At 42.3% G+C, this 25427-nt stretch overlaps 1 protein-coding gene across 2 annotated transcripts in view; it reads left to right on the forward strand.

The window, feature by feature from the left end:
* Nucleotides 1–25427, forward strand: part of LOC126456890 (division abnormally delayed protein-like) — a 1035355-nt gene that overhangs the window by 430607 nt on the left and 579321 nt on the right. The window lies entirely within an intron of this gene.

A 25427-nucleotide genomic window follows, 5' to 3' on the forward strand; every position in this document is an offset into this window, starting at 1 on the left:
AATAAATTTCGAACAATTACTTTATGTGATGAATATGAAAAAAAAGTGGAAGTAGCAAATTTCAGATATGTCGGAACATAATGTCTACAAATGATAAGCTTTGTGGCATATATTTACGAAGGTTTTTCCTCCCCTTTTGCTTCAGTGATACCCCCAAAGTTATCAACCTCGCCACTGAGCGCCCGTAAGCACCAAACGCTGATACCTCCAAATGTTGTGCCACTATTCATCGGAAGTGTTGTATTATGTGAAGAGAGTCCTCTACTATATACAAGGAAGATGATCAGATGCACTGACGGAGGCCCACTCTCATTTCCTAAGCTGTGTTATCGTTAATTGATACAAAAGGTACTACATCAGTGAAAGTAAAATGGCATTCAGTTTAAGTAAGACGGTATACCTTTCTGAGAATCTCGTATACTAAATACGAAGAGGTTCGGTGTGGTTAAAAGCACGTCAGTGTTGCTTAAGAAAAGACCCTCGCAGTCTCGCGATTGTGCTAAGATTTCTTGAACTACATGGATAATCCTCCGATTGGTTCACGAGAAACGGTCTCTACTATGCATGTTTTCAACACTGTTGTACAAAGTATGCCATCTCACGTGGACACATCCAGTATTTTTTAAACAGCTACATTCTTTCGTGTTACCGAATAACAAGGTGAGTCACCAATGAGAGACTTCCCTGCAGGCGTTAGAATAATGGGAACATTGATAAACCTGCAAGCATCGGTTCATAACGTTCCTGCGAAGTTCAGTTAATTCAAAGAGATCAGAAGCAGTGAACACGAATTGTTAATCGCAAATATTTCTGTTTTCATATGAGATCGATTTGCAGACTTCCGACTGCCTTATTTCCTTGCTCATACGTTACATTTGTCACAGAAATACGTAAAATTATCTGCGTTGTTTCCCTTCATTTTCCTCTGAGTGCACCTTCTTATATGATGGTTCATATTTTAATACAGTTTATAGAATAAGTGCCGGTGGGGTCCTTGTGTAATCAAAGGGCGGTTATACAACTGATAAAAAATTTGGTCTCTAAAATTAGTAATATTATCCACTGAAATATAATTACATCTAAGTTCAGCCTTTTTAAAAAAAATATCTGTATGTCGCTAATTGTGAATCCAAAGATCGTTTCATTGTGTATGGCATGTGTAAACTGCATCTGTTTGGTTCATTAAACATTGCTCGTGTTTGCGCACCAAATTTGCCAAGTCTGTGTTGATTAGTTTACTTCGCAAATGTATTGACAGTGGCAGAGAAAGCGGAAGGCAGCTTTGCAATACGACGCTATTCAAATAGGCCATTGCAATTCTGTTTTATTATCAATCATTTCCGAATTTTCTGTTTGTAAAAAATAACTGTTAATGATTTCTCACTACTTTTCTGCTGCTCATTCATGTCGTAACAGACGGATGTCTGGTCCAGATGTTATGTTACTTGGATGTACTTCAAACTAGAGGAACCTATAAAGAATTGAAATTCGAAGTTTTAAGGATAATAAAGAAAACAATAACTCAAGACATGAGCCAACGAGGACAGTTACACACAGAAGCCCTAGAAAGCAAACAAAGGGCACTGCTGAATCCTTCTACTTTCACGTCGGGTGATAAATGATGCAGAGTGCATTCAGACACCTCGCAATACTATTTCAGGAACTCAGGAGTGACGGAAACGTCCCCTTACAAAAATTAATGAATTACTGTGCTCATAAACCTCTTACATTATTTGATTTTCAAACAGCTGAGCAAACCTGAACGTACTCAGACGTTTCTCTCTTTAGTTATTCTGATCAATACTAAACGGACAAAAAATATTTTTAGCGTAACGCAATCTGACTTTCAAAAATCCCTACAAAAGAATAGCCCTGACTAACAATAACCTATACCTTTCATGAATCACTTACCTCTCAAAAATCTTCGTTACTCGAACTACTGCAATACAGCGAGCGCCACTACTGCCAGCTAAATAAAAGCTTCTAACTACTGAAGGCACTAACTACTGATAGGCATAGTCAGCAAATGAAAGATTTTGATAGAGAACAAACAATGTATTTACCTTAATAATGTTCAATAGTCATTATATATATATATATATATATATATATATATATATATATATATATATATATATATATATATATGTCAGTTCATGATAACTAGTATTACAAATTTACTCTTTCTGGCAGACACAGGTCCAGATCGCCCGCTCTTAAAATTCTGCCATCTCTCTCCCCAAATCCACCGCTCCTGGCGGCTCACCTCCAACTGCGCAACGCTACGCGCTCCTCACATCCAACTGTCCAACACTATAATAGCAAATATTCCAACAATGCCAACCAGCCACAGACTACACACAGCACAGTCAGTGATTTTCATATAGAGTGCTACATGGCGTTACCAACATAAAAAGCCTATTTACATGATGAGACACCATTACATGAGTCATGAGGAAATCGAGAAATTATAAGACGGCTTAAACTATACTAGTTAGACTCGTTAGTAGAGGAACACAGTAACACACATCAAGAACGGAACGCCTTATGAAATAACTAATGAACTTTACCTGTAAACAGAAAGTACACTATGTGATCAAAAGTATCCGGACACCCGGCTGAAAATGACTTACAAGTTTGTGGCGTCCTCCATCGGTAATGCTGGAATTCAGTATGGTGTTGGCCCATCCTTAGCCCTAATGACAGCTTCCACTCTCGCAGCCATACGTTCAATCCGGTGCTGGAAGGTTTCTTGGAGAATGGCAGCCCATTCTCCACAGTGTGCTGCACTGAGGAGAGGTACCAGTGTCGGTCGGTGAGGCCTGGCACGAAGTTGGTGTTCCAAAACATCCCAAAGGTGTTCTATAGGATTCACGTCAAGACTCGGTGCAGGCCACTTCATTACGGGGATGTTATTGTCGTGTAACCACTACGCCACAGGCCGTGCATTATGCACAGGTGCTCGATCGTGTTGAAAGATGCTATCGCCATCCCCGAATTACTCTTCAAAAATAGGAAGCAAGAAGGTGCTTAAAACGTCAATTTAGGCCTGTGTTGTGATAGTGCCGAGCAAAACAACAGGGAGTGCAAGCACCCTCCATGAAAAACACGACCACACCACAATACCACCTCCTCAGAAGTTTACGGTTGGTACTACACACGCTGGCAGATGACATTCACCAAGCATTCGCCATATCCACACCCTGCCATCGGATCCCCACATTGTGTACCGTGATTCTTCACTCCACACAACGTTTTTCCACTGTTCAATCAGTCCAATGTTTACGCTCCTTACACCAACCGAGGCGTCGTTTGGAATTTACCGGCGTGATGTGTGGCTTATGAGCAGCCGCTCGACCATGAAATCCAAGTTTTCTCACCTTCCACTAACCGTCATAGCACTTGCAGTGAATACTGATGCAGTTTGGAATTCCTGTGTGATGTTTTGGATAGATGTCTGCCTGTTACACATTACAACCCTCTTCAATTGTTGGCGGTCTCTGTCTGTTTGTCAGACAACAGACGAGGTCGGCCGGTACGCTTTTGTGCTGTACGTGTCCCTTCACGTTTCCACTTCACTATTACACCGGGAACAGTGGACCTAGGGATATTTAGGAGTGTGTAAATCTTGCGTGCTAACGTATGACACAAGTGACACCCAATCACCTAACCACGTTCGAAGTCCGTGAGTTCCACGGAGCGCCTCATTCTGCTCTCTCACGGCGCCTAATGACCACTGAGGTCGCTGATATGGAGTACGTGGCAGTAGGTGACAGCACAATGTACCTAATATGAACAACGTATGTTTTTGGGGGAGTCTGGATACATTTGATCACATAGTGGTATATACATTGGTTCGAACCCCAATCACTGTGTGTGGTCTGGCATGTAACGTCAGTTCTCTCCTTGTTCCCCACGTTCATCTAACAGAGCACTGTTTAATCTGATGGGATGATTTCGGTCTGGTGAATGCCTGGAGAACGTTACTTGCAATATTTTCTAGCGCCTATAGTAAAGAACGGGGAGGTGGTATTATGGTATGGGGGTATTTTTCGTCATTAGGGTGTGAACCCCCCATAGTGCTTAAGAAAACGCTAAATGTGGAAGTACGTAAACAAATTTTAACAGGATTGTGTACTGCGTACAGTAGAGGAACAGTTCGGTGACGGTTACTGTTTGTATCAGTATTACAGTGCACCCTGCCATGAAGCAGCGTCTGTAAGGCAATTGTCTGTGGATGACAATGTTCTGGAAATGGACTGTGCTGCTGGGAGTTCCGACTTGAACCCAATGGAACACCTGTGGGATGAGTTAGAATGTAGACTTCGCTCCAAATCCTAGTGTCCAATACCCTACTTTCTCTGGTTCCGTCTCTTGAGGAAGAATGGTCTGTTATTTATCATCAACAGACATTAAGATACCTCACTGAAATTGTACTCAGCAGAGTTTAAGCTGTCATATAGGCGAATGGTGGCCATATTAATGTCCTTGAATAATACAGATAAGAAAGAAATACTCGAATATATTGAGAACTTTTATAGTAACCAGTGCAGTGAATTCAGTGGTACCATCTTAGTCCTACACGAATTGGATGTCTCTGTTTCCCTAATACCAGAAATACTCCCCTCAGAAGTCCAATATGCTAAAAGCAAGATGAAAAAAGGAACTGCTCCAGATAGTGACGACATCTCAGTTGGTACAAGGTTAAAATATTTTCAGATTGTTCGCACCATGGAAAATTGTCAAGAGACTGGAATAAAGCCAAAATAAGTCTAATGCATAAGATAGGTAGTACTGAAGATGTAAGGGACTATCGTCTATCAGCCTCCCGACCCAACCGTACTACCAGATTGAACATTACACTTGACCTGACCCAACCCATTGAGTAAGCTGGTTTCCGCGTAGGGTCTAATAAAACTGATCTTATCCTTATTCTGCAAGAAACAATTAGTAGAACAAATGAGTCTCACCCAACCTCTTTGCCTTGCCTTTATAAGTTTTGAAAATAAATTCGATTCCATCACTCAGCTGTTGTTTGAGGCCCTAAAAGAGCAATGGAAAGAACATGCCTGTATTGAAGTCTTATACAGCATATACAAAACCTCTACAGCATTTGTAAATGTAGTTGAAGAAACCATTGAATTTCCCATCGAAAAACAAGGCGTAAAACAAGATGACTCTGTATATCCAGAACTATTTTCAGCAGCCGTCGAAAAATCAACGTCTAAATTAGATACGAATACAAAGGGAATCCAAATTCTGGGAAAGAAATTTTTAATCTAAGGTTCACTGATGATGTACTATTTGCAAAAAGTATAGAAGAACTACGAACGTCGGTTGGTGAACTTCAGTCAGTCTGCTATGAAGTTCGCTTAAAAATGAAGCATGATAAAACCAAAATCATGAAGAATGAGTGGACACCGGTAGGAAATATAAGTTGCCACCGGCCGTCCTCGTCTGTTGACTGAGAGAGACAAAATATATCTATGTGGGTCAACTGCTAAATATGAAAGGAGACATAAAACCAGAAGTATTTTGACATATTCAATTAGTGTGGCAAGCTTATGGAAAATACTCCCCAGTCTGGAGTCCAAAATGTCGGCCGAACTGAAGAAAACAGTTTTCGACGAATGTATACTGTCAGTAATAACTCATGGATCTGAGATATGGACATTAAATCAGTACATTGTCAGAAAATTCGTAGTAGCTCAAAGAGGAATGGAAAGGTCAATGCTGGGCTACACAAAGAAAGACAGAAAGAAAGCAATTGATATCATGCAGTCAATGAAGATCAGTGACGTAACAGGCCCGCATCTCGTGGTCGTGCGGTAGCGTTCTCGCTTCCCACGCTCGGGTTCCCGGGTTCGATTCCCGGCGGGGTCAGGGATTTTCTCTCCCTCGTGATGGCTGGGTGTTGTGTGATGTCCTTAGGTTAGTTAGGTTTAAGTAGTTCTAAGTTCTAGGGGACTTATGACCACAGCAGTTGAGTCCCATAGTGCTCAGAGCCATTTGAACCAAGTGACGTAACAAAAAGAACGAATATCTTGAAACGGCAGTGGGCTGGTCATGACGCTCGAAGAAAAGATGGGAGGTGGTCAAAACAAGCACTAGACTGGAGCACAATATACCAAAATAGACCAAGGAAAGACCACTGGACAGATGGAACCGAGAATTAAAAAAGACAGCCGAACTGAACTGTCACCAAGAAGCTGAAGATCGGCAGAAATGGAACAGCCTGCAGGAAACCTACGTTGCTCGCCGCCTAAAAGAAGACACATCACCAAGTGATAGAATTGGCTGCTGCTGCTGCTGCTGATGATGATGATGATAATGATAATGATGCGTAACTGTCCGTATACTGTTGATCTGATAGTGTAAGTACCACAATGCATCCTTGTGTTTATGTTCTGTGCGGTACAGTATGTCCTCTTCCCTGCTTTTACGTCCGCATTCCGCTATTGTACTTCGCCATTTCCACAAGCGTGTCTTTACATTTGTAGTGTTGGAAGTTTTCGCAGTGCGCGTATCTGTCGTATTTTGTTCGTGTTGTGGCTGCTGAACGCTGTTCATTTTTTTCCTGTAGAAAATAAACTATGCGGAGCGCGTCTGGCAGTCAGACAAGCACACCTCAATTTAGGTGCAGAGACAGAACTTATCAGTGGTTAGCACACTGGACTCCCATTCGGGAGGACGACGGTTCAATCCCGTCTCCGGCCATCCTGATTTAGGTTTTCCGTGATTTCCCTAAATCGTTTCAGGCAAATGCCGGGATGGTTCCTTTGAAAGGGCACGGCCGATTTCCTTCCCGATTTCCTTCCCTAACCCGAGCTTGCGCTCCGTCTCTAATGACCTCGGTGTCGACGGGACGTTAAACACTAACCACCATCACCACCATCACAGAACTTATACCCTGAGCAAATACCAGTATCCTATTTCGTGACTAAGAAACGACGGAACACACGGAAATATTGGGTAATATTTCCTCGTCGCTCAGTCTGTTCTCTGTGGCTGGGGATTCCCTTGTGATAAGACAAGACTTTGTCTGAGAGGTCCATTAGTGAGAAAGCATTAAGAAAACGTAGGGATAAATGCAGAACAGCTCAGCATTTGGAATAAACAACCGCGGAGGAAATACGGGTACAAGTAAGGGATTTGTTTAATACATCTAGATTACCCATGAGGCTAATGGAATGTGTTCCTCTCGGGCGGATTCTCAGGGTTAATAACACAATGGAAAATCTCAGAGGTAAATGGCGCCATATTAAGACACTGTACTCGTATTCGAAAGGTACAGGGATCAGATCCACATTTTGCTATTCCGAAAATCGCCTGAGAGTAATGTTTCTATGGTTCCTTTGAAATGGTCGCGGGTGATTACCGGCCTTTCCGATTCAAGCTTATGCTCCGTCTCTAATGACCGCCGTGAATAAAACCTCAAACACTAATCATCGTCCGTTCAGTATTCAAATAGTTGCTGCCCAAGAGGGGGTGGGGGGGTGGAGGTGTGTGGGGGGGGGGGGGACAACCGTTTATAACTGTTACTGCTCAATAAACTGTTCTGTTGCGAAACTAACGCATCCGTCGAATAGCGGCTCTGAAATTATCTTTTAAAACATTCTGAGTCTCTGGAAATACATCATTCCCCAGATGCAATGGATCGGATTCGTGGAGACATACGTTATGTTTGGAGGAGCAGAGGTTGGAAAATGTAAGTGTGATCTAGGTTTGGGGCTGACTGAAAAAAAAAGTCGGTGGACCCTAGAGTTCTGAAAGGTCTTGATTAAGATTTGTCAGCCTCGATGTAAAAGGATACTTGAGTGGTTTTTTTTCGCATGATAAATATGTTAGAGATCGATCTAAATGAAGTAGACGGACTGTTAGCGTCTAAGATCTTAAACTTAGCTCTGTCGGTAGTAATTAGATAAGTTTTCCTATTTTGTCTAAAACTGACATGGTGAGACCGTGGCCGTGTACAATTAATGTAGGTTAATTCTTACAATATGACAATGTGATAACTTCACATGTGGCAAGTTCTTTTTGGTGTGTTTGTGTATGTGGTGCTTTGCACAATATGCTGATGTACAAGTTACTAAGTGCTGGATATATTTAGGAAAATGCGAAAAATACAATCCTGCAACTTCGCAACAAAATCGCGCGCAATTTTCGACGTAAGTACCATAAACACTTAACCTCACATATCGACTTACGCTGTATTTCATCGTTTGGAGGTTAGTTATTTTCAGATAGGGCGCTTCTAATACTGTTGTTCTATCGTAGGGCAACAACACACCAAAAATACTTCGCCACAGTGGAATAATAAAAATCGAAAACGGACGATACTGTAAAGTGTATCTTGAAAATCAAGTGAACAGCCGTCTGATGATGAACTTGCCAGTTCGAAACCGGTAACGGCACTATTTACCTAAATAAATAGCAGTATTAATAGTGGCTGGTTGCTGTTTTCTTCTTTGTAAGAACTAACCTACATTAGATAAGTTTTGGCAAGATGTTACTGTGTTCCCTGTATTTCTTCCTAGTAAAGTAACTATAAGCGTAAATGAGAGAATTTTGAGTTACAATGAAGTCTCTAATACTTTTTCCTTTTCTGTATAATGGTGTTGCGACTGCAAGAAACAGTATTCTTCGTGGTGGTCGCAATACATGGTCTGACATCAAGCTGTGGAATTTTTGTAAGATGTGCAAAATGATTTCAGGACAGAGACTGCGTAGTGATTAACCAGTTCTTAATCGTGGCTGTCAGTAATAGCTTGAATACTAAATTTAATTATCGAGTAATTTTCACCGCTTAAGAGCTGTTCATTGAAGGTCTTTAAAGATAATGTTAAGTTTGAAGGCCACTTTTCATCTCAATTTGTATATAGGGTGTATCAAAAAGGATGGCGCAAGCTCACACGGTTGAAAGTACACGATAATAGAAGCACTAATCTCAAGTAAACATGGGATGTAAAACGCATACCTTAAGAGCTATGAGATATTCTTGATTTTCAATTTTGTGAAACAAATCTCTTCTACTGCGAGGTCTTTGCTTTCCTTCTTTTGGGGAGTATGGACTAAAACAAGAAAAAAAAATGTACAATAAACATGCCCTCTAAAATGCATACCTTAAAAGTTATGAGCACTTGTTCTTTAGAAGAGTTGTGTTCCAAAGTACCGAAGATATGCATTTTAGAGCACATGTTTACTGGCCATTTTTTCCTTTGTTTGGTCCATACTACCTCTTAACAAAACGTGGAAAGCAAAGAGCTTGCACTAGAAGAAATTTGTTTCACAATACTGAAAATCAAGAATATCTCACAGTTCTTAAGGTATGCGTTTCAGAGCCCATGTTTACTTGACATTTGTGCTTGTATTATCTGGTACTTTCAGCCGTGTAAGTTTGCGCCATCCATTTTGATATACCCTGTACAGAAGTGTCAGCCAAGCTTTATTTTGCTAAAATTATCACTCGCATTTTGTGCTCTTGGTAGAAAATAGGAAGTTACGAGATTTAGAACTTTATCGTGGACTTTTGGACGTCTCATACTGGCAAAAAATTATATAAAATCGTTATAAGTGTCATTATGTCACTTGTTAATATAATTTTCCATTTTGATCACATTTTTATTTCGCAAACTATACAGCTAAACGCGTTTCGTCTTAAGCCATCACCAAAAAACACTTGAAAAGGACGCCGACGCGCAGCATCTCTTCAGTTTCCCCTGTGTAACATACATTGGACTAATGCTAACTTGTTGTGAAGCCTCTAAATTCCTATCAAAGGAATTCGTCCCACATTTTCGGCTTTAATGACTGCATTCGTGAACCTATTCGACTAAATCGCACGTCGCCGGTGCTATTACCGAGAAATGCACACAAACATTTCTCATCTGCGTCGTGTAGACTGGTTTACATTCCGCTACTTGACTTGGCGTCCGAGCTGATTCTACGGGACACTGTCTTTTAGCAGGGAACACTTTTTTATTGAAATATGAGACTATAGTTGACCCTGTGTCTGGCGCGCTTGTGTTTCTGTGTGTGTGTGTGTGTGTGTGTGTGTGTGTGTGTGTGTGTGTGACCGGGAGAGCTCTGTTACACCATCGTTGCCAGATCTACATTGACTATGAATCTGCACTTGTAAAATTCAGAATCGTCAGTCTGTAAGATGACTAACTTCCAGGATAGGTACAAAATTAAACTGTGGCTTGTTACGTTATAATCCGGAACTGGTAACAAAGAACAGGTGTTCCTACTGCATTTATTTACTTGTTGAATTAATTACTGCCGTAACATTAGAGTCATGCAAACAAATAGGCGTTCTCCGTATTTGACCAGTCCTTGAACTTTGAAACATTCTATCCAGACAAAGTGTGTTATAGTAGGTATCTTATTTGTGGTGGGCTCTGATATTAAGGAATTGTAATAACGGAAAGTACAGTAGCAACAGTAGCTGCAGTAGATGTAACCACAAATATCGTTTGGACGTGAAGAGTGGAATAATATAATTGTAGACTGGTATTCGCTTAAGTAGATTTAGACTTTGGGTTGGGGTGGCAAAGAAAACGGAAGAAGTAAAAGAGAAAGTCGTTAAAGAAGATGGTGAAGTGAAAGCTTCAAAGTAATGAAGAGAGGAGAAAAAGCAATATGGGACAGTTACTGAAATGGAATAAAAAAAAAAAATAGGTTCTTGGAAGAAGAAATGAGCTTTGAGACAATCGAACTATGAGATCTGGCGGGAACTAGTACTTTAATTTTTGAGAAATAGGTTACCAAAACTACAAATAAGATATTCATCCTTTCCCTTAGTTCCACCTTTGTTCTGGATTTTATGTGCTGAGCAGAATAACATGGTAGCAGCAGTAGAGGAGGTATATGTAATTTGTTATTTTCTATGGACTAATACACCAGAATACCACTTAGGCTAGATCTCTGTGTTGAGATGATGCATATATGCTCCTCAGCGTTTAAAGTTTGAAAAACTTGACTGGTGCACCGCACACGGATTATAACCTGGGTCCCTACCAGCACCTTAACTCTACGTTTGCACAGCATTGAATCTTTCTCTATCTCTTCCTCTATTTCAGCCTTAAGACTATGGAACGAATAACCATGTAGTCTGCGCCTTCTCAAAACCATTACGAATTCAAGAGAACATTAAAAACTTGTTTTGTCATTGGCGTTGCCTCCCTCTTAATGCTTTTCTCAACCCTTTCTATTTCTTTTTACTTCTTTCCATCTCAATCGTTAATCTTACCGTACTACTTCTCACTCCTCCTCTGGCCAGTCAACTTCTTCTCCACTTTCATCCTTGTCTTCTGTTGTACGTTTCTGTTAGGTATGAATACACATATTTGACAAGAGAGTAATGAGAAAACTGCTTATGTTAATAAGGCTCCCATTTCTAAAGTTCCATGTATTCATTGATAAGCATATTGTCATTCTTCTTCTTTCTTTTTACGCCCAGGTTTGGACCGCATTTGAACTTGCTTGGTCTGACAGCTTTTGTTATTCTCTTCTCACACCTCTTCATAAATCCGCTGTTGTGTTTCTTGCGTTCCTCAGTCCATTGTTTTTCAGTGCTTTCTAGCTTTCTCTGCGAATGTGTGATTTGCAACTAGTATGGTATTTTCTGTGACACATTTCTCATAAGTCGTGCTTAACTTCTTCTAACCAGGTGATTTTTACCTTCTTTAACTATTTTATTAAGTAATTTTTTTGTTAATCTAGTGTTGCTGATTCTGCAAAATAGGACCATAAAACTTCAAGCATCTTCTAAGTATTGCATTAATGAACTACTCTGCACATTTTGTTTTAATCCATGTGCCATTTATAGTAATGGGAGGAGAAATTTTTTCTGAGAATTTTCGCTTTTCCTCTGCAATTTCATCAATTTTTGTGCGAGGTGTTAGAGATATAGTTTCTGAGGCATACAGTCCTTTCAGGCAAAACTATGTCCTGTAACATTGAAGTTTTGCACTACGGGATATTACTCGTTTTATATAGCGACTACGAGTTCTTCTGTATTCCTTCTTGAGTTTGGTGGCTCTTTCTAAAATACACTGATGGGACGAAAGGTATGGGATAGCGATATGCGCATATACAGATTGTGACGGGATCGCGTACACAAGGTATAAAAGGGCAGTGCGTTGGTGGAGCTGTCATTTGTACTCAAATGACTCGTGTGAAAAGATTTCCGTCTTGATTATTGCCGCACAACGGGAATTAACAGATTTTGAACGCGGAATGGTAGTTAGAGCTATACGCATGAGACAATCCATTTAGGAAATCGTTAGAGAATTTAGTATTCCGAGATCCACAGCGTCAAGAGTGCGCAGAGAATTTTCAAATTTCGGGCATTGCCCCTTGCCACGGACAATGCAGTCGCCGACGGCTAACAGACAAGCAACAATAAGTGAAATAATCGCAGAAATCAATGAGGGACGTACGACCAAAACATCTGTTAGGACAGCGCGGTGAAATCTGGCGTTAACAGGCTATGCCAGTGGACGACCAACGTGAGTGCCTTTGCTAACAGCACGCGTCGCCTGCAGCGCCTCTCCTGGACTCTTGACCATATCGGTTGGAGTTGGGTTGTTTTGGGGGAAGAGACCAAACTGCGAGGTCATCGGTCTCATCGGATTAGGGCGGGGAAGGAAGTCGGCCGTGCCCTTTCAAAGGAACCATCCCGGCATTCGCCTGGAGCGATTTAGGGAAATCACGGAAAACCTAAATATCGGTTGGACCCTTGACAACAGGAAAACGATGGCCTGGTCAGATGTGAATGGAATGACACCATTGATAAATATAGACTTTGATGAGAAATCGGTAGCTAAGGTAGAATATTCAAAATTTCTAGGTGCATGCATTGAAGAGGAGCCGGCCGAATTGGCCGTGCGGTTCTAGGCGCTACAGTCTAGAGCCGAGCGACCACTACGGTCGCAGGTTCGAATCCTACCTCGGGCATGGATGTGTGTGATGTCCTTAGGTTAGTTAGGTTTAATTAGTTCTAAGTTCTAGGCGACTGATGACCTCAGAAGTCAAGTTGCATAGTGCTCAGAGCCCTTTTTTTTTTTTTTTTTGCATTGACGAGGGGTTGAACTGGAATAAACACACTGAGGATCTGCTGAATCGTTTGAGTTCAGCTACTTACGCTGTTAGGGTCATTGCAAATTTTGGCGATATACATCTCAGTAAATTAGCTTACCATGCCTATTTTCATTCTCTGCTTTCCTATGGCATCATATTCTGGGGTAACTCATCATTGAGTAAAAGAGTGTTCATTGCACAAAAGCGTGTAATCAGAATAATTGCTGGAGCTCATCCAAGATCATCCTGCAGACACTTATTTAAAGAGCTAAAGATCTTCACTGTAGCCTCACAAAATATATATATATATATATATATATATATATATATATATATATATATATATTCACTTATGAAATTTGTTATTAACAATCAAAACGAATTCAAAAATAATAGCAGTGTACATGATCTTCACTACTCAAGGTTAAATATAACTTTGGCTCAGGAGGGGGTACATTATGCTGCCACGAAGTCTTTGGTCACTACCTAATAGCATCAAAAGTCTGACAGATAACCATATAGCATTTAAAAGGAAATTAAAAGGATTTCTTAATGGCAAGTCCTTCTACTCATTAGATGAATTTTTTGATATAATAAGTGGGCAATTTCCCCAACCCCCACAAAAAAAATTAAAAATATTAAGTGTCATGTAATATTTTGTGTAATGTAATATCTTGTATATGCATCTTTTATTAACCTGGCACGTTCCACATCATTACGAAGTGTCGTATTCATGATCTATGGAACAAGTACTAATGTAATGTAATGTAATTTCAATTGATAAGAGTTGATGGTAGGGTTCTAGTGTGGCTCAAACCTCACTAAATCATCCACCCAGGTTGTCAGCAAGTCACTGTGCCAACTGGTGGTGGTTCCACAAGGAATGGACTGGGTCCTCTGGTCCAACTGAACCTATCATTGACTGAAGATGGATATGTTCGGCTACTTGGAGACCATCTGCAGCGATTCATGGACTTCACGTTACCTGACAACGAAGAAATTTTGGTAGATGACAATGCGCCAAGTTATAGGGCCACAGTTGATAGTGATTGGCTTGAAGAAGATTCTCGACAAATCAAGCGAATGATACGGTCACCCAAATCGCCCGACGTGAATTCTATCGAATATTCATGATACACAAAATCTTGCACCGGCAACACTTTCGCAATTATAGACGGCCATAGAGGCAGTAGAGCTCTCCGTATCTCTGCAGGGAACTCCCAAGGACTTCCTTAGTCCTTGCCACGTTGAGCTGCTGCGCTGCACTGGCCAAAAGGAGGTCGTACACGATATCAGGAGGTATCCCATGGCTTTTGTCTCCTCAGTGAAGCTTTACCTTGTAGTGCACGTGCAAGTATGGTTTCTCTGAGGCATTTAAAAGAAGAAACTCATCAAATTGTCCTATAAATTTCGTTTGTAGTGGGGATCTTCTCACATTTTGTTGTAAATTTTCGAGAAAATGCTTGTTTTCATATGATATTTGGATGTCTGTAACTTCTTATGGCGTAGTTGGTTATTTCACCAGTCTTTGGAAAGATGATGTTCAGCTATAGCTGTCCCGAATGCTGCATATTTATACCCCCTATTTCTTTCCTAGATTCTCTGATAATTTCGTCTAACACTACGTTAAACAGAAGCGGGAAGAGGTGTTATCCTTGTCGAACTGCTGTACGTATTTCAGAAGGATAAGATATTTCACCAAGAAACTTATACTTGAGATGATGTGTCTGTGACAGGCACGTTATTTCTGTAGTCTTTCTGTCTATCTCTTCTACAAAGTCCATAACTGTCTGTTTGTCAACAAGGTCATGCACCTTCTGAAAGTCTACAAAAGTGACAATTATGTTAAACAATCTTCAGACACCAAATCCGAAGCCTGGTTGATAGTCACCAATCAAATGATACACTTGCTGTTCAGCTCTCTTCAAGAAAGCTTTGGATAGAATCTTGTATATAAATGGCAGAAGAGATGGTGTGGTCCGCTCTAACCCTGTTTTATACAACGGACGTACAATAGTTTTCTTTCAGTCCTTTCGAATCGTTTCAGTTTTCCATACTTCTGACGAGAGTGCATAAATTATTCATAATCTTCTTATTTTTAACATTTCTACAGAAAATGTGTGTGAATTCCTAAGGGACCGAACTGCTAAGGTCATCGGTCCTCAGACATATATACTACTTAAACTAACTTATGTTAAGAACAACACACATACCCATGCCGGAGAGAGGACTCGAAACTCCACCGGGTGGCGCCGCGTAATCCGTGACATGGCGCCCTGAACCAGGCGGCCCTTCCGCCCGGCATTGCTACAGCTATATCATCCTGTCCAGGTGCTAAAGGCAATCTTTCCACTGGAGGATCAAAGTTAAACAAATTTTGAAAGTAATTAACTAGTGTCATCCAGTTCCCTGAATTTTTGTCTCCAATTTTTCATTAATTTGACGAAAACTCAATGTTATTTGTTTATACCTAGAGTAGTCCAACCGGAATATCTTGTAGGAATTTCGGGTGTTGTGATTTTTTTCTTTTTTTCTTTTATTTTCTTTTTTTTTTTTTCTTTTGGGAAATCATGCTCAATGTTCATGGCTTTGCCTTTGTCATAGGCAAATTTTCACAGCATTTCTTTTTTTTCTTTTTTTGCGGTTGATATTCCACGTTGTGATTCGTTCATCGACGGCTTCATCACATGTCGTCTTCCATCATCTGTGTTGAAGTTCCCTGGTTGCGTATCTTAATCTCATGGCTGATGTCTGTAATGTGTTGGGCAGGTCTGGCCACTCTTTGGAGTCATTTTATATGTCACGAGCAAAAGCCTCGATGTTGGCCTTTAGGCAAACTGTATCAACGTTTGAAAATCGGTTGACCTTGGGTCTGGATCTGAACCAACGACTTCCTTCCGTACTCTAACATTTTAAGTCTCATGCATATTCTTTGCAGAAACTTCAAAGTGATCAATTTCGAATTCTTGTAATGCATGTTGTCATTCTTCGTACTCATTTTTATTCTTATTATTATTCTTATTGTCTTATTATTACAAGCATCGTTTTCCAGAAAATACAATAATACAGTGATGCCAAATTTATCATAAAAATGATTTTACAGAAATGAAGAGTGTTTAGTTTAGAACCAAATAGCTTCTACTGTTTTCGAAAAAGCATCGCTCGTTGGCGCTCGAGACAGCACCACTGCGTTTGCGATAGGGGAGTGTTGGAACCAGCAGCATATTGTCATGGGGGTAAGACTGTTTTTGCGACCGGAATGAGATCTCTGGTACGTAGAGAGAGTCGCTTATAGATGATGATGATGATGATGCAGGGAATCTGGTGGCAGACTATGTGCACGCAGTTTCCTGCTTAATGCGCGCTACGGCGAATATGATGTTCAAAAGACATACACAACTCGCCGCCCTCGAACGGTTGCAGGGTGGCAGGGTGGTTAGCTGAATGCTCCTTATGAACGCAAATGGGGGGGGGGGGGGGGCATTCAGTTTCCGCGAAAGATCGTTGTCCAGACGCACATAACTATAGCCTATATTACTGACATCGGGTTGGAACACGCTTTTTGCTTGCTTATTCTGGTATTTCTGGAGGCCGAAACGATCGTGTGAAACCCGGAAAGAAGTTGTAGATACAGGCGTCCTGGATGATGCGGTGCTCCTTGACTTCCCGAAGGTGTTCGAGTAAGTTCAACGCTTTCAGTGAAAAAATTCAGAGCGTACGCAATATCAGATCGGATGTGTGATTGGAACAAAACATTTGCAGCAAACAGAATGCAACATGTCAGTCTCAATGAAGAGAAATTTTCAGATATAAAAGTAACTTCGCACGCTTCTTCCCAAGGGAACGTCGTAGAAGCATTAATTTTGTTTAATAAAAACGACTCCAGCTGCCGTTGAGAATTAAATTTGAGACCACTACTGATTTCGGGCCTTTAGATTAGGACATTTTTCATTGGTCCTGAAAAACTGTGCCTCACATAGTGACCTGGAGCTGTTTTCATTAATTAAACAAACAGTCGCGGAATAAGCACGCCCTCCGAACATGAAGAAACTAACAACCATTAATATTCACTATATGTATAAAAGTCCTATGGATAGCGTTCGAAGTTCCATGAGGCTTTACGCAGATGATGCTGTTGTATACAGAGGAGCCGCGATGCTAGACAACTGTAATGAAATGCAGGAAGATCTGCAGTGTGTCGACGTTTGCTGCAGGAATTATCAACTGGCAGTCAGTATGAACAAACGTAAAATATTGGGAATAAATAGGCAGAAATATCCATTATTGTATGATTACGCGGTTGCAGAACAGTCAGTCGAAGCAGCCACATCCATTAAATATCTGCTAGTATGAGTATACAGCTGTTCAAAATGGAATGATCACAAAAAACTAATCCCTGGTAAGGCGGATGTCAGACTGTAGCTGACTGGAAGAATTCTCAGGAAGTGTCGTCCACCAAGAGAGGATGTAGCCTACAAATCCCTCGTCCGACGAATACTCGAATATTGATTGGATTGATGGAGGAAATAGAGAAGATCCAAAGAAGAAATGGTTCAAATGGCTCTAAGCACTATGGGACTCAACATCTGAGGTCATCAGTCCCCTAGACGTAGAACTACTTAAACCTAACTAACCTAAGGACATCACACACATCCATGCCCGAGGCAGGATTCGAACCTGCGACCGTAGCAGCAGCGCGGTTCCGGACTGAAGCGCCTAGGATCGCTCGGCCACCGCGGCCGGCCCTCCAAAGCAGAACAGCACGTTTCGTCACAGGTCGATTTAGCAAGTGCGGTTGCGTCCAGACATGCTCAGCTGGCTCCAGTGGCAGCTGTTGCAAAGAGAGTCGTTCTGCATCACGGTGTGTTTTAAAGTTCCCAGAGGGCACATTTCCAGAAGAGTCAACGAATATATTGCGTCTTCCAAAGTATACCTCGCTAAAGTCTATGAAAATTAGATAGATTCGAGCTCACATGGCGTCTTAGCGGCAGTCATTGTTTCTGCGAACCTCTCGCGACTAGACCAGGAAAGGGAGAAAGTGGTACACAAACTACCCTCGACCACACACCATATGGTAGCGGGCGGAGTACAGCTGTAGATTCAGGTGCACGAATACAACCTGCAGAATGTTGCTTCTGTCTCGATTCCCCCGTCGGAGAAGTCAGCGCACATCTTGAATACTGTTCTCTTCTAGAGCTTCACCTGTGGTACAATCCACGGGAAAGCCAACATATCGCGGAATCTCTGCGAATGACGCTCGGCCGCTCACAAGCTACTAGCTGTGCCGTCGTGATAGCCACGCGGTCACACGGGCAAGATTAGAGGTGGCCGCCGTGGCCGTAATTCAGGGGCCACCCAGCGTGTGCTCGACACAAAGCCGCACTGTTCGGATCCTCTCTATCTGCAGGAAATTGCGACAGGTGCCGCTGGCCTCGAGGTATTACATGCGCCATAGCGTTGCTGCAGATAACATCTGGGCGTCGCTTCCCACGGCGGCTGCCTGCTACCTGCACGACCTCTGCCTTACAGCTTGACCGCTGCCCTCTGCGCGCTGGCTGCTCATTACAGTTTCACAACACTCTCCATTAACCCCTGTCGGTACTTGTTATCTCGTACCCTCCGAGCTTTAACTGTTGTGTTCTGCGGAAAACTTATATACACAATTAACAAGATCGAATATCGCCTTATTCGATAGAAAAGCTCGTAGATCTGCGCCATTTTAAGTTCTCCTATTATCGTAGTCACCTTACGCTGATAAGCCAAAACACCGCGACGTTGGATGCCGCCTGGTGGCGTTGCGGGCACGTGACGCGGTAGTATAAGTATGTAAGCGGAGCAGACATGGACGGGGATCACCGTAGCATAGACATGGGCCGCATATGCGGAAATTTATTGAGATAAGTAAATTTGACAGAGGGCAGATTATTATCATGCAGACCCTGTGGGCGACTATGTCGAAAACGGCGAAGCTGGTCGAATGTTCACGTGCTACTGTCGTGAGCATCTGTTGTGTACATGGTTCCGCGTAGTCAGCGCGTGCACAACTTTCCCACTAGAGCGCGCCCCACTAAGCACAACAGCGCAGGCGCAGCGCTCGCCCGTCTCTGCACTACGAGATGGCGCTGCCTTAGAGACGGACCAAATTCTGCTTCCGCCGATCCGCGTATTAATATGTAACGCAGCCAATGAGATTGCTGCTAACGTAGAACCTTTTCTCCTTGCGGATCACACTCGCACAGTGATACTTGAACGCGCAAGGTATTATAACGAGTGTACAGACCTCCGATTAGTCAGTCTGCATTTGTCTGCACCAGTCTGTACCAGTCTGTACCAGTCTATAGTCAAGTTTCAGTCTGCACCTAATAAGATTATCATATTCCTGCACATAGCCATGAAGATAAATGTATAGACACTTAGTCAAGTATCAGAGATATGTGAGAATAAGATTAACGTACCAAGACCAAAGGAACTTCAGATTGTCAATTGTAAATAGCATCCAGAATCAAGTTACGTAATGTTTATGCTTGTTATTATTTTAATAAATGTGTATGAAAATTAATCAAGTTCTGTTTAAAGTTGGTCACCGTCAATCTGCTACTCTAAGCGTGCAAGTGGCATTTCTATCGTCTAACCTAACGACAGAAGATAAACAGGCCACGATAAGACCACGAGACATATTGCTGACACTCACCTACTTCGTTAGAGCGACAAGTCAAATAATCTGATGGTGTGTGTACCGAAGGTCTTACAGTACGCACACCACAGCATCTACAGAAAGAGACAGGACAGTGAAACTACCAGTAGGCGCTAAAAGGTCAGGCGTCCACGATCCTTCTCAGAACGTGGGGCTCTGAGACTTGTCTGCTCTGAAAAAGTAGGATAGGTGGTGATCAGTGGCGTCTCTGCCGAAAGAGCACAATGTTGGTGCACGGACAACTGTTTTCGGAGCACACCGTTCATCATACATTGTTGAACATGAACCTCCGCAGCAGGCCACCCCTACGTTTTCACGTGTTGCCCCAAACATCGTCAATTACGACTGCAGTGGGCACGGGACTGTCGGGATACGACCGTCGATCATCGGAAATGTGTTGGCTCTTCGGGTGAATCACATTTTTGCTACTCTAGGTAACTGGTAATCTCCACAAGCGACGTCATCGAGGTGAACGGCTGCTCGAAACGTGCAGCGCGTCACGGGCGCTGGCTGGTGGGAGCAGTATTAAGCTATGCGAGACATTCTCCTGCGCTTGCGTGGTACCTGTGGTAGTAATCGAAGACACGCTGACAGCTGTTAACCACCCACTTTATGCTCGATATCTTCCCCAGCAGAAATGTCATCTTTAAGCAGCGCAGTTGTACCTGTCTCGAAGCCAGAACCGTGTTACAATGGTTGAGGAGCATTGTAGTCGACTCACGTTGATGTCTTGATGATAAAATTGGCCTGATGTAAATCCTATGGAACCTATCGGGCTCGCTATCGGGCGCCATCACCGCGTACGCAAGTCAGCGGCCCGTTATTTACGCTAACTCCATTGCGGCGACGCGGTTCTTTCCGTCCCTTTAACGACGGACCTGCACCTACCTGTGAACATTGTCTCAGCAGATCATCAGTAGGAAAGCCGAGTGAAACCTACTGTACTTCGACGTGAACCAGGCTGCAATTTAAGTCACTAATCTACGTTTCGGGAGAAACACGAAATGAAAGTTGGGAAATTTTGTCCTCAATTAATATATTCTGAAACTTAGGTGAACAAGTATCACCGCCAAGCCCGTGCTAGTCTTAACACAGCCACTCACAATCCCTTTCACTCACGTTAGCAAGTTGCATTTCCCGGAAACGTAATAGCTACAAAAATACTGATTGTTTTAGATCGATAATGCTCGCCAAATATTAAGTCTGTCGGTACCAAATGCAGTCACAGTTCTTAGCCACCGACCTGCTCAATACGCCACGCGGAATATGTCTTTTCTCGTCACAAAATTCACTTAATAATTCCGAAATTTCTACACGCACATCGGAATAATGATGCCGTCACTTTTCAACACTTTTGATGTATGAAACACTACTAGATCCGGCAACTTATCGTTTCCATCGCAACTAATACTGCACACGTCCGATCTCTTTCATGGCTAGGCTTCGACTCCTGTCTAGAACACTCTAAGCCTTCTCTACCAGCAGAGAAAGGCGTGCGAAGAATATTGCTTTGCCATTGGTCAGTTTACTCAACACCCAATAGCAAAACAACATTCTCCCGCGTCAGTCCGCGCTTTTCATCAATAACCAATTGCAAAATAGTAAAACTAATGGCTCTGAGAACTATGGGACTTAACATCTATGGTCATCAGTCCCCTAGAACTGAGAACTACTTAAACCTAACTAACCGAAGGACAGCACACAACACCCAGCCATCACGAGGCAGAGAAAATCCCTGACCCCGCCGGGAATCGAACCCGGGAACCCGGGCGTGGGAAGCGAGAACGCTACCGCACGACCACGAGATGCGGGCAGTAAAACTAATGACTGCACTTTTTACCGACGTAATTATTTAATATGCTGAAGTTTCGTTTATGCATAAAGTTATTTACTATTGTTATCTATACCTGAATTAACTTTCCCCTTACCATAAACTTACTTTACAAATCTATTCTACAAATATCCCCTTTGTCCATATCCATGCTTCTTCGAAATGTTCCCACACTAAATCCTACTACATAACTCGTTAAACAATTATGTTCATATTAACCTTAAACCACACTCACGCATCATTCATACTGCTAAAACACATTTATAACATTTTACGTACACAAAAAGATATAATAACAATTTATGAAAATACTAGAACAGTTTATGAAAAACATTCTATTACTTCAGTGCACTCTACTGGGCACAATCGAAACTAAATCACAGTCCCCCAATCCAATATTGTCCTCTATCGGCTGATACATAAACTACGTGCGCGTCCAGTCTCGCGTCACCATCTGTCACCATCCAGCTCTGAGACACATCTACCACTTAACCGAGTCCAAGGCAGGACCGTTATACGGCGCTACGCCTCAACATGACCTGTGCGTAGACATCCAATGCCGTATACCACCTGCCAACAAGGCGTCGGATCCCTCACACATAAAATCAGTGATGTATTTCGTTCCAGAGACGAACAAACAAGCTATTAAGCAGGTGCTCATAATATTTTGGCTTATCAGTGTATTAATGAAGGAAAGGAATCCCTTGATTCGGGCCGCGGTATATATATATATATATATATATATATATATATATATATATATATATATATATATATATATATATATATATATATATATATCAAACCTTTCAGAGTGGATCGCAAATAATTTTTTTTCCAGAGTGAAACATTCACTCTCTAGCAGAGTGTGCGCTGTTTTGAAACTCCTTCCCGCGTCAATACTGTGTGCGATACCTGGTCTCGAAACGGGGACCTTTACCTTTCGCATGCAATGCCCTCGCCGGCTGAACAGTATGGGCAGGGCTCAGTACCTGCCCTCACAGATTCACTTCTGCCAAAACTTTTCTCCTGTGTTCCAAATTTCACAGAAGCTCCTTCACATACCTAACGAGGCTAATACTCTTGTAAGAAAGGTTCCCGGTTACAAAACCCGGTTCAGCACACGGCTTTAATACGTCGGGAAATTTCAGATTAATTATTGTTTATTCAGTACATGTTTTTGCCAATGCCATCTTCTGATGCTTCAGTTGGTATCTCTTATAGGATGATCTGCTCCGCCATTCGTTCGACTTTGAGCCCTATACGTTTGCGTTATAAAGTTTGCATCAGAAGATTGCATGAGCGAAACACAATTAAATTTCTAGATTGAATGTATACTCTAGATTGAAAATGTATCTGAATATCGCTAAATTCACTAAATTCCCGAAACTAGGATTGGAACAACAGTGTATGCAGCTAGAAGTATCATCCCAGTGCCATTGTGCTTCACCACCCATTGGGGGCTGTAACAGTTTTGGCAAGGTTTAACGTTGCAAAATAAACGGGACACGTTTGTTATTCTTTAACTTTCGTTTATGTCTATGTTGAATGCGAACCTGAACAGTGCAAGTGGTGTGATTACATAAACACTATCTGATAAAATAGTCGCCAAATGTCTGATACTGTGTAATTGTATTGCAATTATCTTTCACTCCACACAACAGTCACAGACTCGCCGGAGATAAGTATCACGTCTTGTCAATGAAAGTCTGTTTCAAAATTAACAGGAACTGCTGCTCTCAGTTAATAGAGGTCCACTTCAATGCCTTTACGGGCCAACATTCCGAAGGGAACAGAATGCAACACACTTTTGAGTTGAGTACCTCTGAGAAGGCCACTGCCCACAGTAGATCATAACGCAGCACGCCATCAGCACGTTATCTGTCTTAGGCGTTTAATGTGATCCGCTAAGTAGTGACTTGGACTCATGTGGAACGATGCACGGCGTTTATTCTTTCTAAACTGCAATCTATGGACGTTGTCGTCCAGACCAGACCAGAGCTCATTGCGCCATGTTTAGGGGGCGTCCTTTGCATAATGGCTTTGGCCTTCTCATTCGGGTTACGTGAACGTGACACAGATCGTTTATTTTAATATTGTCAGTGACCAAATGATCCCCTTTTTTCTCCATCTTCACTTGAAGGATGCTGTGAAGACTCCCGTTTTCGAAGATAACAATACACGTGTTCAAGGGGGCTGCACACATACGCCCTTTCAGTTCTCGACTGGTCCACCAAGTGCCTGACCTTCAAGACATATATCATGTCTTGGACTGTTTGGAACAGCAGGTGGAACTTAGCCGTCAAGATCCCTAGACAGTGATCGCTCTGCGGGATCTAGCTATGAATGAGTAGCTTTTGCTGTATGTGAATTCGTCAAGAAACATGTGGGCTCCATGAGTAGAAGACATTCTGAATGCTAGCGACGGTGTTACACGGTGTTCGCGTGGTTTTTTTTTTATTATTATTATTCTTATGGGACTTCAGTGCTAAGGTCATCAGTCCCTACGCTTACGCCGGCCAAAGTGGCCGTGCGGTTAAAGGCGCTGCAGTCTGAAACCGCAAGACCGCTACGGTCGCAGGTTCGAATCCTGCCTCGGGCATGGATGTTTGTGATGTCCTTAGGTTAGTTAGGTTTAACTAGTTCTAAGTTCTAGGGGACTAATGACCTCAGCAGTTGAGTCCCATAGTGCTCAGAGCCATTTGAACCCTACGCTTACACACTACTTAACCTAAATTAACGTAAGGACAAACACACACACCCATGCCCGAGGGAGGACTCGAACCTCCGCCGGGACCAGCCGCACAGTCGATGACTGCAGCGCCCTAGACCGCTCAGCTAATCTGGCGCGGCCGTGGTGTCTTTTGGGGGCCACTGATTTGGCCCGATCTCTTTACAACTGTCACCTTCCTGCATAGGAGTAGACATTCTCCACACGATTCTTACCCGACTCACGTGCTCTGAAGCTCTATTTCCGATAAATTCAACTATCAGACCAGCACGATGTGAGCGCCTTTTATCAACTACGAGGGGCAATTCACGGTGTAAATAGCATTTCCTGATAACCAACGAAGATGTAAAGAGTTTTAGACCGGCTCCTAATCGCCTCTCGAAATTCATCGCTCGCTTAGAAATGCAAACCAAATTACCGACATGACTAACTTCGATGAACAGTACGCTACACGTGTACACCTGATACGAGTATGTTGCCCTGTATCACCTGCGCGGCATTCCGACATTACGAAAAGTTTGGGCGTCAGACCATTACTCGAGAACTCTACTATTAGTACCACCTGTTGTTCTCCGTTCTGCGCACTGTTCTGGCACGCCTCACATGTGCAGCACAGATCCACTATACAGCTCCTAGCAGTCAGCAGCTTGCCTCAGACATCGCGGTAACTGCGCTGTCCACCTGCCATGTTGAAACGTCCCCTTTGGAAAATTATGAATGACTGTGCTGGTAAACCTCTTATGTTATTTGATTTTCAAACAGCTGAGCAAAACTGAACGTACTCAGACATTTCTCTCTTTACTTATTGTTATCAACAGCAAACTGACACACAGTATTTTTTTAGCGCAACGCAATTTGACTTTCAATAATCCCTACAAAAGAATGGCCCTGACTAACAATAACCTATACCTTTCATAAATCACTTACCTCACAAAAATCTTCGTTACTCAAATTACTGCAATACAGCGAGCGCCACTACTGCCAGCTAAATAAAAGATTCTAACTACTGAAGGCACTAAACTACTGACAGGCATAGTTAGCAAATGACTAGATTTTGATAGAGAACAAACAATGTATTTACCTTAATA

The sequence above is a fragment of the Schistocerca serialis genome, chromosome 2 (genome assembly GCF_023864345.2).
Source record: "Schistocerca serialis cubense isolate TAMUIC-IGC-003099 chromosome 2, iqSchSeri2.2, whole genome shotgun sequence".
In the NCBI taxonomy this organism is placed as follows: Eukaryota; Metazoa; Arthropoda; class Insecta; order Orthoptera; family Acrididae; genus Schistocerca; species Schistocerca serialis.